General features: G+C 40.5%; 1 protein-coding gene across 2 annotated transcripts in view; it reads right to left on the reverse strand.

Moving 5' to 3' along the window:
- Positions 1-18,538, reverse strand: part of TAC3 (tachykinin precursor 3) — a 127,227-nt gene that overhangs the window by 47,353 nt on the left and 61,336 nt on the right. The gene's annotated exons all lie outside the window — the stretch shown is intronic.

Raw genomic sequence — 18,538 nt, forward strand, 5'->3', positions numbered from 1 at the left:
TTTAGGTGTACAAACTTTTTTAATAAAATTGATACAATTTACTATTGCCTACAAAATCCCACCTTTTTCTTCTCTTTGGCCTGAGGAACCAAACCCCTCTCTTTCTAAATTGACCATAGGGATGACAGCAACAAAATCAACCTCATTCTTTATATCTCTAAAAATCCACCCTTAACTGGTGAGTATTTTGCAGCTCTCATTTGTTTTGGAAAAAGAAGAAAGAAAAGGAAAATGTATTTTTCTTTCTTTTTTCAATTTTGAGAAAAAAAGGGAGATCTGCAAAATACTCAACAGGCCTCTCAGTAAATAACTGGGTGTCTACGTTCCAAAAAAGGGTCATCTTGGGGGGTTTTGTGCTGTCTTGGAATTTCATGGCCTCCAAAACTCTGATAGGTAGTGAGGAGTGAAATCAACAATTTACATCCTTAGAAAGCCTGAAGGGGGTGGATGTTTTTTGGGGTCCTGTTTGCGGCTAGACTGCCAAAAAGTCTCACACATATGGTGTCTCTGTACTCAGAAGCAGCAGAATGTATTTTAGGGTGTAATTACACATATACCCATGGCATGTGTGAGCAATATATCATTTAAGTAACAACTTTGTGTAAAAAAAAAAAAAATGTTTGTCATATTCCCAAAACTTGTGGCAGAATATAAAATAGTCCATTGACTCAACATGCCTCTCAGCAAATAGCTTAGGGTGTCTACTTTCCGAAAAGGGGTAATTTGAGGGGGTGTTCTATGCTATCTTGGCATTTCATGGCCTCCGAAACTGATGAAATCAACAATTTACGCCCTTAGTTTTGATGCTCATGTGCCCAATGTAGGTACTTTTGACTGTGGACATGGGTCAGCATGGGCACCCTGACTAATTTGGCTAAGCAGCCCAATGCACATGTAGCGGGTGCCTCGCATCTCCTGCGTCATGCCTCGCATCTCCCGTTAACATTGTTGCCAGGTGTGCCAGTGGAGTTGAGTCTGTTCTTGGGGTTTGGTAACTGAGATGTGCCTTATTCATGTGACATCAAGAGTTTACACATTTTTTGGAGATAGCCTACAAAGTTAGTACAATTTATACAGATTGAAAAAACTTTTAATTTCTTTAAAAATAAGAAGAAAACTCCTTTTTCATATGTTGGTGGGTGTTTAGCCCTTTAATTGTTATATCTTTGTATTCCCTTTGTTATTGTGAAATACTTCAATGAAAACAATGAAACAGAAAAAGCAGAGTAAGGAACCAACAATATTCAAGCGGCTCCTGCGGGGTAGCGCTACACACATCAAACTGCAATGCCCATTTCAACACATTAACTTTAGGAACAATATGTTTACTTGCTGCCTAATAAACCCCACCAAATTTCAGATGGCATTGTAATGACATAATCAACTATGTTCACTTAAATGTAAACCCAACATTTCATATTCCTGATATGTGCCTGCTGTACCATGTATTAGTATGAAAAAGTATCCACACTAAGCAGGAGAGATTACTGTGGTTAGTTCTCTAGCTATGTTGAGAACTCACTGTGCTCTCCTCTAATTATCAGTCTTTTCCAGAGACACTACCCCCTTTTCGTTGGGAAGCCTTTACACAGCTTTTCATTGGGAAGCTTAGTGTACTGCGGTTTCTCCCTGCCCCCAACCCCCCTCAGCTCTTATGCAGCTGAGAACAGAGGTAAAATAATCACTTAAAAATAGGGGGAAAGGTTTTTATTGCATGTTTTATATCTATACACAAATGTTTTGGCTTTCATTTCTGTTTTAAATGAAATGGGTTGTTTTACAAGGTGAGGATTTATTATTATTATTATTATTATAATACAGGATTTATATAGCGCCAACAGTTTACACAGTGCTTTACAATAAAAAGGGGGACATCACAATTTACAATACAGTTCAATACAGTTTACAATCACTTTAACCTGTCAGTGGTCATAAAGATATGGCTGATCTGTGTATATTATATCATGAAGATTTTTTTCCCAGTATTGTGCTAATGTTTAATTACAGACATTCCTTTATTTAATATTTTATGTGGCTTAATTAACCGCTTCCCGACTGCCCGCCGCCTATTTACTGCGGCAGTGTGGCCCTCCTGCGCGAACGACCTAGACCTACGTCGGTCACGCGCCTGCAGCTAGGGGGCGAGCCTGCGGCTCGCTCCCGCCCCCACTCGGCAGTGGGGACTCCGATACATGGGGCAGGTGGCTCCGATTGCCACCTGAAAGCCACGATCATTCCCTGCTGAGGGAGAAGAACTGTCACCTTTTGTAAACACAGCTGACCGTTCTTCTCCCTGGAATGATCATAGAGCCCCTGTGATCCTTCTATATAGGAACACAGGTCTCTATGGTCATTTAACAAGCCATGTTCCCCCCCCCCCCCCCCACAGTTAGAATCACTCCCCTAGGCTCACATTTAACCCCTTGATCACACACAGTGTTAAACCCTTCCCTGCCAGTGTCATTATTACAGTAACAGTGCATATTTTTTTAGCACTGATTACTGTAGTAATGTCACTGGCCCCCCCAAAAGTGTCAAAAATGTCAGTAAGGGGTCCGATCTGTCTGCCGCAATGTCGCAGTCCTGCTAAAAATCGCAGATCGCTGCCATTATTAGTAAAAAAAAAAACAATAGTAGTTGTTAGTTGACGCGATAACTTTTGCGCAAACAAATCAAAGTACGCTTATTGCAATTTTTTTATCAAAAATATGTAGTAGAAAATAAATTGGCCTAAAATGTTTAAAAATTGTGATTTTTAATTTTTTTTAGGAATGTTATATAGCAGAAACTGAAAAATATTGTTTTTTTTTATTAGAATTGTGGCTATTTTTTTGTTTATAGCGCAAAAAATAAAAATCGCAATTTTATTTGGGTACAGCATCGCATGACCGCACAATTGTCTGTTAAAATAACGCAGTGCCGAATCGCAAAATATGGCCTGGTCATTAAGAGGGAAAATCTTCCGGGCCAGAACTGGTAAAACATATAATTTTCATTTCTTGGATGAAATATCTCAACTTAAAAAGACAGTGAGCCAAAGGTATGACACAGTATGGTACAGATAAAAAGTTAGGATTTGTGTACATTTTACTGAATTTTGAATTTGCAAACTAAGGAAGGAAAGCAGGCATTTTTTGTAAAGCTGGCATCTGAACAAGCTCCTCCACCTGTTGGAACACTGAGTTTTGACTGAAGGAGCAGCTGATATATTTTGTATTAAAAGAATCACAGCTACTACTGTTTCCTTTTCTTTGCCAGCACAAGAAAATGCATTGATATGTGCAACAGTTACACCATAGTAAGTGCCGGTTCACACTGATCTGACTTGTCAGGCGACTTGGTCGCCTGACAAGTAGCTTCCAATGCTGTCCAATGGAATCGTTCTAATCAGAGCGACTCAAGTCGCTCCGACTTAGAAAAAGGTTCCTGCACTATTTTTTTGCAAAGTCGGAGCGACTTGCATTGACTTCCATTATGAGAAGATGTTGCAAGCAGTGCCGAAGTCGCGGTGCACGGGCGACTTCATTAGTCGCCTGAGGTCGGGGCGACTTTGAATCGGATCAGTGTGAACCGACACTAATGGTCTTGCAGGCAGAAAAAAATACTTTTGGGGTTGATATATAAACCTGAAAAAATGCTGCCATAGCGACTGGTGAAATATGTTATTTAATCCCTAAATGTTGTAAAATTACTTGTTTCTATGGGCAGTAAATATGCTTCTGTCTCACATTTTTTATGAAGCAGTTTGCAGCAGAAGTTTCTGAAAGGTCACTTGCGTGTATCCTGATTGTACAGCATACATGGAATTAATGTATTTTGTAGGCAACAATGGTATTGGTTATATAATGCAAAAACAGTCATGTTTTATGTAGCACAGTACCCAGGTGCTCAACATTGCTTATCTCTAGAGTGTACTATTTAATGGATAGAAAATTAGGTTACAATGTACAGGGATATTAAATCAAACTGGTAATCTGACTGTTGACAGACTGCCTTGGAAGCCAATTTTCAAATATGTTTGAAGGAAAATAATCTCCATTTATTTAATCATTGCTGCTTTTCTCAGTTGCTGGGATTCTTATTCGAATAACACTATTAGGATGATTACCTTCTGAAGTAATTCTGCAAGAAACACACACCCAGGACAAGGAATGTGTTTGGTGATACCAAGATACTGAATGCAGTGTAAATTTAGTGATGTTACTTATTACAGGCAGCATCATCTGGTGCTCTACAAATCCTTTGCTTCGGTCACTCATCATCACTCTTGTCTGCATTCAGTGAAAATGATAATATTGGGAGCAGTGGGGTTTCATTACAAGAGTAATTAACCCTGAGGTAAAAAACATGAATCACTTTATTCCTATCCATTACTAACAGTGTTGCCCACTAGGAGAAAAGAAATACACAGAACATTGAACATGTTGGCATTACTGATCTTGCAGTTTTGCACAATATTTGCAGCAAATAGATCGATGAGTTACTGTGCAATTCATGTAAATATGATTTCCAAAAGTTGGAGCTACAAGTCAAATAATTCATGTGACATGTTTTATTCTGAATTCTCTGATTCAAGACTTCAATCATGGGGTGTTCATCTAAAATTTCAGACTCCGAAACTTTTATTTCTCAGCTGTACAATAGCACGTGAACACAGTGTCACTATCTTATGAAGGAACCAGGGAACAATAAGAAAGTTTTTCCTCCTTAGACAGTTCAGCACTTCGATGGTATTTGTGGTCTCTTGGAGAAGAAGATAATAACAATTACAAATACCGTGCAGAATAAACAGATATCATTTTGACAGTAGTCCCAGAAGTGACTTTGAATGGTTTTTACAATCCTATTTAATACAGTCCAAATCACTGAAAGCAACAGGTAGGCCACACAGACGTAGGTCGTGGCAAATCTCACGCAATACAAGCATCCATGCTTGACATTTTCACTTGAATTGGAAGATTTTTCTACTATCAACAGAAACTGGTAATTTCAAATCAGATACTGGAATTCGTATGTCTACATAGGTGCAGGTTTTCCTATTTTATTTTGTCCTCCATGTGAAGACATTCTTCTAGGACCAGGTTTCTGCTTCAGCCCAGCCATTGTTACCTGCTCAACTCAGGAAGACACAGCAGCCCCAGCAGCACCTCACCCAATATCTTTCTGCCACATGCAGCAAGCAGTGATTACACAGCTTTCCACCCTGTGTACCTTTAAAGACCAGAAGCTAACTTCATCCCACTGGTTGGGTCCATGGGTAACCCTTAGGGAGTGAGGTGGCACACTATTCTTATTAAAAAAAATACACTTAAGTCAAGCTTGTATAGAAATAATAAAGGGATAAATGCAGCAGCTAGCACAATACACTGGTTGTGATATATGACAATATAGTACAAAATGCAGCGCTTCAAATACAATCCATATAGTAAAAATCAAAAGAAATTAAGTAAAAAGTCCAAAGGTGTAAAGTTCATATCACACAACCTCAGATCAATCAGACAGCAAATATCGCCTGTAAACCACAATACAATGAAAATGTTTCAAACCCACAAAATGTCTGACCTCCATGTGTGACTAGGTTTAAGCAAAGCCAATTCCTCCCAATGTGTTTCGTCATACAGACGTTATCAGGGGCCAGAAATGAATTGGCCTCCCGGAAGATGCATTCAAAACGAAAAAGCAGCTGAACCAACAACTACCAGATGAGAAATAACATCCACCCACGCTATGTAAACATAATGAGTAATTCATAACCCAAATTGGGCTGCATGAAAAGACCTTAATATGCTAAAAAAAAATGTATTAATTGATGGAGGTGGCCAAATCTAGGTGAGTATAAAAATAGTTAAATTAAAAAACGTTGGCAATGGAAGTCAGATCACAATAGCACTACAATCAAGACTGATCTCAATATATATAATAAATAATCAATAGATCAAAACTTTAATAAAATAAAATGTTGAGACCAAAAGGTTGTTGCCTTATGAGGAGTTTATGTGTAATCTCCTATAGTATTTGTAAATAGATGGATGTAAATATACATTTTTCAAGATATTGAGTATTGATTTCAAATACATAGATGAATATGATGGTAGAAGGTTAAGTTGTGTGAACCAGTCGGACCAGTAGTATTAATCCAATTTAACAAGTCCGTTTGAAATGTCAGCCTGCTATTTACACTGTAAAACAAACTGATATGCAGAATAGTACCACCTTGTAATTAAGTTAGCCAGACATCCTGGGGCCAAGGCAATAGTGATAATACTGTAGGTCGTGTCACTCCCCTTGTCATATCTTCAAAGACTTAGTCTTGAGATATGCGATGAAGTTGATCGTCTGTTCAGGGATGGGCAATTTGCCCAGCAGCTGACCTAGCATGATTAACCCCCCCCCCCAGAGAGGAGGGCTATCAAGAGGCTGGGTTATGTTAAATATAGGAGATGGGGAAATTGTCCAATCCTGAATAAGATACGCCCAGAGGGAGGAGAAGGGTAAGATTGCTACACCAATCAGAATGGCTCTGACCAAGCGATATGGTTCTATATTAGTGAAGGTGTGAAGGAGAGGAAGTTCTCTTGCATTCAGACTAGGATGAAACTCCTGGGGATGGTAACTATGGACTATATCTTCTGCACTTAAAATGTATACATGCTTGACCTCTCTTGTGTTTGAACACACAGCAGGCACCATGCCTGAAGTGGAAAGGTAACCTAACTCCATGCTTATACATACATGGCATTGAAAATATGGCTATTGTGGGTAATTTGTAAATATCATATAAGCCAGGGGATTTATACTAATAATGTGTTGTAAATACTGTTTAGTGTGTCATTTGTATATATATTATGTAACCCTTTCAATAAATGTGTATTGCGGATTGAACTACCTATTTTGTGTAAAGATCTCTCAGGATCTAGATGTGTATAGGTGCATGCTACTACAATGATTGGGGTGTATGCACATTTACACATAATAAAAGGCAACAAGGTCTAAAACATTTCAGCCAGTAAATCCACTTTGTTTCTAATTTAGAAATTTCCCTTCAAACATGGATTCCCCTCCAGTGGGGGTTAAATTTGTCAATAGCCATAAAGGACGTGCCCGTAAGATTCCTATTATGGCGCTGTTCGTAATGTTTGGATAAGCTATGATTGGGAAAGCCCTTCCGAATATTTACAAGGTGTTCCTTCATTCTCACTTGTAATTAAATAAACAACATTTTAGAAGTGCAAGTGAGAAATGACTGGACGTCATATATTTTTAAAGTGACATTAGAATTGAATGAAGTATACTTCCTATTTTTTAGACAATTGTGTGCACAAACAGCACACTTCCTACAAGTATAAAAACCTTTCATCTGGAAGAAAAAACTTGGTTTCCAAGGGGGTTCAACTATATTAGGAGCAATTTGTAACCTTAATGGGGGGACCCCTTTAAATGTGACTGACAGAGCATCAGGTGGCAATGGGCCTAAAACTCTGTCACTCTTTACCTAAAGGTATTAGTGGAGGAGGGTTATCGTAATAAGATCCTAAATAAGAAGGAGAGAGCTTTTCTAGTACCTGTGGCCCCTAGTGTACCAGTTATATACTATTTACCCAAGGTTCATAAAAATCCACTCCAGCCTCCTAGTCGGTTAATTGTCAGTGGTATCGACTCCATCACTTCCAGGGTGGGTCGTTACATTGACAATTTTTTACAGTCATTGGTTGCCCAGACTCTGTCATATTTGAAGGACACCACACAGGTGATTAACATCCTTAGACACTATTCCTTTTAGCTTTGTTGCCTAGGTACTGTACAATGCCTAGCAAACAAAGGAGGGGGTGCTCTGTGGCTGCAGGTAGATGACCAACTCAGACTCCTGGGATGTTCAGTCTGCAGGTGACTCATCTAATCGTTTAATTTGCAATATGTGCCATTGGCATGGGATAAATGTGTGCTTTTTTGAACTTCTCACAAATCTCACTCAGAACCCACTGCATCGGCAGCGATTTCTGAAACTCCTTTTTTTTCCTTCCATAGGTGCTCATTCCTTCTCCTGTCTCATAACAGAGGTATTTTCTAATGCTCTACAAGGCATTAAGACTTTGTGCAAGAAAGAAAGAAAGAAAGAAAGTGCACTTCCCCAGTAGACTTTGATGAAGAATAGCCTAATTTTTCTGATTCTGCCAGGGATTTTCCAGAGGACTCATTGTTGAGCACAGGGTCCTTTTCTTTCTTAGAGTATTGGGAACCCACAAACTGAGTTTCAGTCAGCAGTTTTCCCCAATCCAAAAGGATATGATTTTCTTTGTAATCATAGCTGCGTATTCGACTTTTAGTTTAAAGACTTCCACCTTTCTTTCTCCCTGTTTGGCCTTGGTTCTTATAGACCTAGATGTTCTGCCAAGGTGTTTCCTTATAATCCCCTATTTGATTATTTTATCTTCAAAGTTTGGAAACACCCAAACAATTTCTTGAGTCATCTACATCTTGGTGGGATCTGCCCTTTAATTCATGCCCACCTCTGCTCTCATTTCCCAGAATTTGACTGGTATTAAGCAGGGACCAAGCAGCAGCTGATGTTTACTCAAAATGTCTTTATTGTGTTGATCAGATGACCATTGCTTTGAACTTTATGTGTGATGTAGCACTGGAAACTATCTGAGTTATGTCTTGGGCAACACTTTCTTCTATTCTGGTTCCCAGGGAGCTCAGCCTTAAGTGCTGGTTGGCGCAGCAGCACCGTAAGAAGGCTACTGTTTGTGGAAGACTGTCTTTCATCTCTTTTCTGGTCAACATAATTACGTTGCAACAGGGCACTTTCCTATCATGTTTCAAAACAATTATCCTCTCAAGTCAAGTTAGGTTTCCCAGTCTCACAAGTTTTCTTCCACCCCCTCTTGCTGAAGAAGTTCACAATGTTCTTGAAATTTAAAGGTTCAGAACATAAGGATTAAGGCCCTCTCTGCATGAAAGTCTGCTAACACAAGCGCAATCAGAGTTGGGGGGACATTTGATGTTTTTCACAGAGGTTTCGGATGCTCACACAGCTGAGCTATGGTTGCTGGAGGTAGTATTCATTGGTTGCTAAATATAGCTTGCCTTCTTCCTCCAGATTTTGTTTCATGTCTTCACATGTCTCAGCAACATTGGGCAGACCTTCTTTCATCAATTAGGGATTGTTTATTCAGGGTTTATCATTCCAGTTCCTCCATTTGGCAAATTGCAAGGTTTTTATACAAACTTGTTTACAGTTCCAAAACCCAAAGGAGGCATTTGTTCCCTCTTAGGTTCTCAGTGCCTTCATACGTCCCACAAAGTTTTGGATGGAATCTATTTGGTTGGTCATTGTCTCTCAAATGAAAAGACTGCTTGTCATCCATCAAAAAAAATGTTGCTTATTTACACAATCTCATCTTTCCAAGTCTTCAGCAATTTCTTTGCTTTGCCATGGGCGACAACCACTATCAGTTGGTATCCTTTTCTGTTAGGCTTACCTTGATCTCAAACATATTCACAAAGGTCCTCACCCCAGTTCTGGATCATTTTCATCTCAGTTACATTCCAGTCATCAGATCTCTGGGATATCTGCTGCGATAGCAGGCCTCTCTGGCCTTGGAATGTGTCAAGCAGAGTTGCAAGTTAAAGCTCTGTGTGAGTGCTGAGACTGATGATTCCACCTTCAAAGCAGTCTTTTTTGCTCATGTGCACTCCAGAATTTTGCAACAGAACAATCTCATGGCTTGGGACAAATGTTGCCTTCCTCTGCACAAAATTACCCGATTACGTCCTTGAACCAAGATGTCTCAGTAATGGTTACGTATGGTCTCAGTATTATTTGAGGGCAAGGGTTTTTTGTCTTTACTTATATTGGAACATTGTCTTGCTAGATGTCAGTCTTCAGGCTTGTGGCAGAGATCTGGATTATCAGTCTGTTAAGAGTTGTTGGCCTCAGGAAACTTCCCATCAACATCCTAGTGTTATGAGCAATTTGAAACAGAAAAAAGAAGATCAAGCGCCCGGGCAATCAATGGTTAAATAGCCAAAAAAGAAAGGGGAATCAGAACAAACTGTTGTTAATCTACTGCAGGTGTCCCACATAAAAATAAAAAATATAAATATCAGCGCACGTTTGTATCTCTCGCTTGTTGACTAAATCTTATATTCTGAGTATCAATAGTGCTAATACATCACAAAATCTAAAATTCATATTCACATAAACATCATAGTAAAAATGTTAAGAAATCTTACACAAAAGTGCTAAGTGCAATATATACTGTGCAAAAAGAAAAAGTGCTGGTGCAAAAATAATTATAAAAAGGCCACACGACGTCCTTTACGGAGCGCTCCGTGAGGACGTCGTGTGATGAAACCAGTAGGGCGGGGCTAGGACAGCGACCAACACCGCAACACAGTTTTACCTTACACTCGTGGCTCGGAGACACAGCCCGGAGTGAATGATATACACGCTAGTTACCCCAGTGTTGCGTTGACACACATAAATGTGAGTGTATCTTATTTATGTTTTAATAAACTACTGACGTTTTTACGGAATTATGCTATTGGGATTCTTCCTTCTCTTTTTTCAAACCCTCACCTTGCATATTTCTGAGAATAAAACGTCCATGGATAATTTGGGAAGATCTACTTTTAGATTTTAGACTGACCTGCTGGAAATTATATATACTATTTAAGCACAACTGCTGGTCTATAATTTGACCAGCTCTCCATCTGGTGAGTCAGTTTGGGGGATACGGTGGAAGGAGCACACTGGGTGTTTTCCACAAGTTTTCATGGAAGATATTATACCGATTGAATCATACATTTTTTCCTTTTATATTTTTGGCACTTTTTACACTTGGGACCTTATTCACAGACTGTTTTTTAAGAATATTTTTATCACTATATGAATTAATTGTGTTTTTTTATAGGAATTTCAAATATCTTGGCATTTCTTTCTTATTGAGATTTTATCCACAGAATATTTTTATCATTATATGAATTAAATATTTTTTATAGGAATTTTGAACATAGAATAATCTTTTGTCCACATATTTGTTTTTTTTTATGTGGCATTTAGGCCTTTGATAACTATTTTTGCACCAGTACTTTTTCTTTTTGCACAGTATATATTGCACTTAGCACGTTTGTGTAAGATTTCTTAACATTTTTATTATGATGTTTATTTGAATATGGATTTTAGATTTTGTGATGCATTAGCACTTTCAATATTCGGAATATAAGATTTAGTCAACAGGAGAGGGATACAAACGTGAGCTGATATTTATATTTTTTATGAGCAATTTGTATTAACTTCACTGCAATGGTCATCCAGTCCTAGTTCAGTGCATCAAATATCAGTGTAGCACCAAGAGTGTTGTGGGGTGATGGATGTAGAATCTACCCTGTCCTGGGCAGAATTTCAAGTTCCAAGAATGTCTTTAGTGCACATTCCCTGAGTGGAGAACTGCCAGGAAGATTTTCTCAGTAGGCAAAATCTGTACCTTAGGGAATGGTCTTTCTATCAGGAGGTGTCCTAGGACACATGTCTGCATTGGGAAATGCCAACTGTGGATCTGAGATCCAAGGTCATCAAGAAATTTGGCAGATTTGTCTCCAGGAAGTTTGACCCGATAGTGGAGGCAGCAGATGCCCTGGTGGCACTGCAGGATCAGGTTTCCATGACCTATGCCTTTTCTTTGTTGAAACTTTTACTTCATCTATTTGAATGGATCGAAGCCAAAGGTATTCCAGCCATTCATATAGTTCTAGACTGGCCTCTGAGAGCATGGTACAACAAGCATGTTTGCCTGTTGGCTGACAATCCAAGGCATCTATCAGATCCTCCAGATCTATCATCTCAATGACCACCCTGCTTCTTTACTACCTGCTTTGACAGCCTTGCTGTTGAAACCCAGGTTCTGAGAAACAGGGGAATTTTGGATTAAGTTATCCTGACCATGCTTAAAGAATGTGGAAAACCTCTTTTCATTGGTGTGAGGGGTTTTCCCACATGCCTTTTTCAGTGCTTCCTGTTCTTTACTTTCCTCATTCAGGGGCAGAAGAACATTCAAGCCTTAGCACCAGCAAGGGTCTGGCGTCTACCTAGTTTGATTTTTTACAACGTTCTCTTGCTAAAAAATCGCTGATTTGCACTTTGCTACCAGGGGTTGCACATGTTTCTCCCCTTGTTAGGTCTGGAATTTAAATCTAGTATTGTAGGCATTGCGAGGACCCCCCCCCCCAACCCTATTTGGGACACCATCTTGGCACTGGTAGCCATAAGGTGTATCCTATCTAGTAGCTGTTACTTCCGCCAGAAGAGTTGATGAGTTTAGTACTGTCCAATGGGAAGCCACATTTGCTCTTACATAAAACAAGGTTATTGTGAGACAAAAGACTTCATTTTTCCCCAAGGTAGTCTTTTTTTCACCACAATAAGGGTATTGGGGTTGATTTACTAAAGGCAAATAGACTATGCACTTTTGCAAGTGCAGTTGCTCCAGAGCTTAGTAAATGAGATAAATGTTACAAAGTTATAAAGAACACCCAATCACAAGCAAGGAAAATAAAAACACAGCATTTTTGCTTGAACATGATTGGATGATGGAAGTCAGCAGAGCTCTCCCTCATTTACTAAGCCCTTGAGCAACTGCACTTGCAAAAGTGCACTATCTATTTTACATTTAGTAAATCAATCCCATTGTGTTACCTATCCTGTGTCTAGCATCAGTTTTCTCCAAGGAAACCTCTCTGCATTGTCTGGATGTGGAAAGGGCCATCGATGTTTACCTTTCATTCACTGCTTCTTGTAGGCATATAGGTTCCTTGTTTTTCATTTCAGAAGGTGACGCAAAAGGTTCTCTTTCTTCCAGGTCCTATTTCTAAGTGGATTTGACAGGTTATTGTGCAGGCCTATAAGTTGTGAGATGAAGTGCCTTCTTTTCCCATTAGACCCACTCAACTAGGGCAATGAGCTCTTCTTGGATTTTTTGCCATCAGGTCTTTATGTTTCAGATCTGTAAGGCTGCAAAATAGTATTCTGTATATACACTCCCTAGGTTTTAAAGGGTTGATATGCTAGTTTTGGTCAAAGGGTTTTGCAGGCGTCTGTTAAATGCCCTTGTTTTCCAATTTGCTTTTGATTTTCTCTTGTTTGGTTGGTTCACCTTTGTTTGTTTTGGTATGCCTACCCCTCTTTTTTGACTGTTTTTGCACATCCCTAGATTGCTTAATTATCACCAAACTCTATTCCTCAATAGACAATAGAGAAACTGGGATTTTTTGTACTCGCCATAAATCTTTTTCTTAGGGTCTATTGAGGGACACAGCTCCCTCCTCTCATAGCCTATTATTTACCCTTGGACTGTTTACTACGATTGAGGAGATGTGAAGTGGGGGAGTTTATAGCCTCAAAGGAGCTGGTCTTCAACGTCCATTTCTCCTGTATGCAGTAGTATAACCCTAGTTTGCCTAAAGTAATTGTAAAAGATTTTTTTTTAATAGAAACCACCTCTATGCTTACCTGCTCTGTGCAATGGACTGACCTGCTCTGTGCAAACGGTTGACCAGATATTTTTAAATACATACATAACTGGATTAGGTCTTTTTATCTGTGTATAGTTCTGTTTTAAAGTACATATTTCACGAGACAGGTATATGCTAAAAAACTGACCTAAATGTGTAAAAAAGGCTACTTTCTGTCTGTCATGCTGGCTTTGATGGTTTTGGAGTCACTGACTTGCAACAACTACAGGGATAAGGAATTCCCTCTTTCCTCTGACCGATGTTTGCTGCATGCTTGTTCTAGGTCAGTCTCTCAGACACAGTCAAGACATTTTCAGTAGGAGGCATGCAATGGGAGCCCATCTCTTTCCATCCTGACAGGTGCACTATATTGATGAAAATTTTTTAGCAAAAGTAATAGCAAATCGCTGGAATCTCCCAATAAAAATCCTTTTACCAAAGCGTAAACATACATAATGCCGAACCCTGAAAATTGTAATGACTTTGAAAATCCAAAGTTAATGAAACAATCTCAATAATCAGATATGAAATTTACATTAGCATTTAGTAAGCAGTTTACAGCAAGATGGCAAACACGGATCTTTATATACAATTTAAATGTGAAATTAGAGATTCATTAACACTAGCAATGAACTGTGTCTGACAGATGAAGCTCATTGCTTAACAAACGTATTGTGTATTGTTGTGTATCATTATTCATATTGAATAATTAATAACTCTTTTATGTATTATTGTCAATGTTAGCTTCTCAGTAAGGGTAAAAGAGTTATATTTAGGGTTTGAGGATTTGATTTTTTTTTTGCCAAAATCTTGATTGTTTATGAAGTAGTTTTTCTGTTTTAACTGCTGTCTCATGCATGGAGGGTTATTTACTAAAACTGGAGAGGGCAAAATCAGGTGCAGCTTTGCATTAAAAACAGCCAATTTTAAGGTTTTTTTGTCAAAGCCTAAAGTTGAACTCCAGCTTTTGATACACTTTAGAAGCCGGCCCAAACAAACTATGTTCCTCACTAACATGTGAGGCTGCTGGATGTGCGGTATAAACTGTATGTAGCTGAGGTTTCATACAGCTTACCACACTCTGTTCTGGGTTTGAGTCGAGACCTTTCTGTCTCATACCCAGAACACAATACAGTCTATCTGATTAGCACTGAGCCATTCAGAGAAAGCAATATATTGCAGCAATGAATACAGAGCTTCCTCTGATTGAGTCAGAGGTTGTGACATCATCATCCTTCCTCTCTGACTCAGCCAATCAGAGGAAGCTTTATATTCATTGCTAGAATACATCGCTTACTCTGAATGGCTGAGCGCTGATCAGATAGACTCTATTGTTTTCCAGGTGTGAGACAGGAAGGCAGGGCTGCCATCAGAGGGGTACAGCCAATGCACCTGTAGGGAGCCCGGGCATCCTGAAGGGTCCGGGCGCAGGGTTGCCAACCATATGTCCATGGGGGGGCTGGCCGAGTGCGGAGCCAGTGATGTCATGGCACTGCTTTGCGCCTTTTACAAAAAGCCAAGCAGAACTAATGGAGGCATGACCCCTTTTTCACAGGGGTGTAGATCTTTATCTCATGCTACTGCTGTAGATCTTTTCCCTGGCTGCAATACTGCCTGAATCTGCTGCTCTATCCTCTGCTAGTCTGCCTGCAGTTGCTCTCTGTTCCGCTGTGCCCTCCAGTGCAGTCTCCTCCCGCCAGCCCGACAGGATAACACTAAAGGAGAAAGGCACAGCGCTGGCTCAGCACTGCCAGAGAGGAGACACGCCACACTGAGAAGAGGGACACAGTAAACAGGGCACATCTTCTAAACCAGTCTGAAAATCTCTTGTATCTTGCCCGCAATCTCTGAATATCTCTTGTGCCATATCTGCAGTCTCTGACCGCCTCCTGTAGTATGCCCGCAGTCTCTGACCATCTCCTGTAGTATCCCACAGTCTCTGTTTCCTGTAATATGCCTGCAGTTTCTGACCGTCTCCCGTAGTATGTCTGCAGTCTCTGTTTGTCTCCTGTAGTATGTCCACAGTCTCTGACCGTCTCCTGTAGTATCCCACAGTCTCTGTTTCCTGTAGTATGCCTGCAGTTTCTGACCGTCTCCCGTAGTATGTCTGCAGTCTCTGTTTGTCTCCTGTAGTATGTCCACAGTCTCTGACCGTCTCCTGTAGTATGTCCACAGTCTCTAACTGTCTCCTGTAGTGTGTCTGATGGGGGAAATATTCAGACATGATGGGGAAAAGTTCTGTCAGGGGAGAGGAGGCTTAGCTGATGGAAGCTGTTTATGCGGAGATATGTGGGACAGAGACTGTCTGTGAGGAGATGGAGGCTCCTGAGGTGGCAGAGCTTTTATAAGGCAGTGTATCCTCCTCACAATTTCTTCCCCTCTCTGAGGTGTGTGTGTGTCCTCCCTCGCTCACAGGATCCTCCAACTGAGAGCAAAATTCTCTTGTGTCTGGAGTCTTATAGAGAGGTAGGTAGGTGTCAGGGGGTCTTATATAGGGGTAGGTATATGTCCATTGGTTCTTATATAGAGGTTGGTAGGTGTCCATGGGGTCTTATATAGAGGTCTGTAGGTGCACTGATGATTTGGAATACTGTTCATTTATTACGGTGTAAGAGTGCTAAGATAAAAGTGGGTGCACTGAAGGACTCGGTGGGATGGCCTGTGGGCGGATTCAGTGGAATGGCCAGTGGGTGGACCCTGTGGAAAATTGGTGGTCAGGCTCAGGGGGGGCCCAGGCCTAAAGCTGTGTAAGGGCCCCCAAAATTTTGATAGCAGGAAGGTCTCGCTTAAACCCGAACACTACATTTTATACTGTACATCCAGTGGCCTCACATGTTAGTGATGGGCATAGTTCGTTTGGGCCAGCTTGGCCCAAACAAACAATGTAAAGTTTATTAATAGCAGGATTTTAGCTTAAATTGAACAACATGAAGTTAGAAGCTGATTGACTACCAAGCACAGCTGCACCAGAGTTTTTACTCTCCGGTTTTAGTATATCAAACCCAAAATTGTACTAAATTGCACATCTAAAGTGATTCTCTTGCCATTTTCAAAAGATGAAATAAAGTCCTTACTACAAAGCAAACAATACTTACCTGTTCTGCTGCCCACTACACCAAACTCCATTGGGTAGAAGAAATATTCCTGCTCAAAGACCTTCAGCATCCAGCACACTTCAGAAGTGTCAGATGCCTGGTTCCCCCACTGGGCATTGTGGTTCCTTCTGCCAGTTCCTACATCACTACTGTGTCCTGTAATGATGTAAGGGCTGGTGGAAGAAACCACAGAATGTAGCATAGGAAACTGATGCCCAATGCTCCAACAAATTAGATCCATGTATGGACAGGGTGATTGTACAGAAGTCGATCTACTGATGTTGGGATCAGTACCGCTTGATCAGCACCTTCTGCTATAGCTGACGGCACTGATCATTGTATTCTGACGGTGGGGAAGTTCCCCCACTGTCAGAATACAAAGGCTTAGCAGGGAATATTCCCCCATCCACCTCAAGTATGTGAATGAAAGTATTCTGAATCTGAATGAGGGAATTAAGTCTTTTTTTTTTTCATTCAGCCCTCTGGTTAAATGAAAAAAAAGTCGATCATTTATGAGCTTCCTTAGAGGTAACCCCAGAGGCGTAACTAGAGCCTTCAGGGCCCCGGTGCAAGAAACCTTAAGGGGGCCCCCGGACCCCTGGCCGGGACCCTTCTCTTCAAGCCTGGGACTCTTCCCACTGATCCTGGGGTCCTTTACTGTCGTTGTGGGGCCCTTCATTATGGTCCTGCAGCAGGACCCTTTCACAAGTTCTGCAGTGGGCCCCCTTCCTGCCATCTTGGGGCCTCCCCACTGTGGTGGAATGCCAGGGCCCGGTCTCAAGTGAGACCTTTGCGATCCTGGATGTTCACCCACGGGTGTCAGTAGTTTTTATTTTTTGGTATTTTAATTGTAATATTTTTAATCATTTTATTTTCTTTTTTTACAATGTCACTGACTATGACTCTGTCCATTCAGAAAAGGAAGGAGCTGGTAAATGACATATTTACCGACCCATTCCTGGTTCTCTAGTGTGACACATCCCCTGCAGCAGCCGGCAGGAGAGGGAAGGGAGCACGGTGAGGGGGCAGCACAGTAGGGGGGCAGGGGAGCACACAGGGGCCCAGAGACAGCAGAACACAAGTGAACTGGATAGGAGGAGTGGCTGGGGCAGCATACAGAGGAACCAATCTCCTCCATTTTTGTCCTGCAGCTACAGGAGGAAAAAGGAGGACAGTGATTTCTCTACATGCTGCCCCTGCTGCCCCTCCTATCCAGGTGTACAGGGGAGCTGCACGGGCCCCCTGGACCATAGGGCCCGGTTGCAATTGCAACCCCTGTAGTTACGCCCCTGGGTAACCCTGTAATGACTTCAAGTGCACTTAATATATTTTTTGATTTCCTTGTGAGCTGCAGGAGTGTTTGTGCTGAAACTTGCACAGAACATCCCTCTAGGTGTGCATGGTTCCAAAAAAGCCCACTGTGTAGATGTGGGGATAAAATGCTGCTGGTGCTGCTGGAGGTGTGCGCAGTGCTTATTTAGCAGCTACAACATACAGAAGAAGCTGTATGTCATCTTACAAGCAAAAAATAGTAATGCAATAGATTTTTTTTAAAGAAATGCTTTCAAAATTATGCATTTTAGAGAAACCAGTGCCATTTTTAATATTCTTTCCTTTTATTATTATGCAAAAAAATGTAAATGTGTTATTGGTCTAGAATATATCATTATCGTGGATGAGTTAATGATTAGATAATATAAAGTTATTATCATGTAGATAGCTCATTAATGAATGTGTGCTTGACTGTACAGAAAAGTTAATCAATATGATAATCACATCTTTAAAACTAAACGGCATGTCGGGACACGTGATAATGGAACAACCCAATGAATTTTCTGCAGCTTGTATCTTTGTGGTTGATTATCAGCCAACTAATTATACTGTGGTGATTTATCAAAGCAAACAGAAGTAAAAGAACAGCCACAGCAACC

The sequence above is a fragment of the Pelophylax lessonae genome (assembly GCF_965119305.1).
Source record: "Pelophylax lessonae genome assembly, chromosome: 2".
Lineage (NCBI taxonomy): Eukaryota > Metazoa > Chordata > Amphibia > Anura > Ranidae > Pelophylax > Pelophylax lessonae.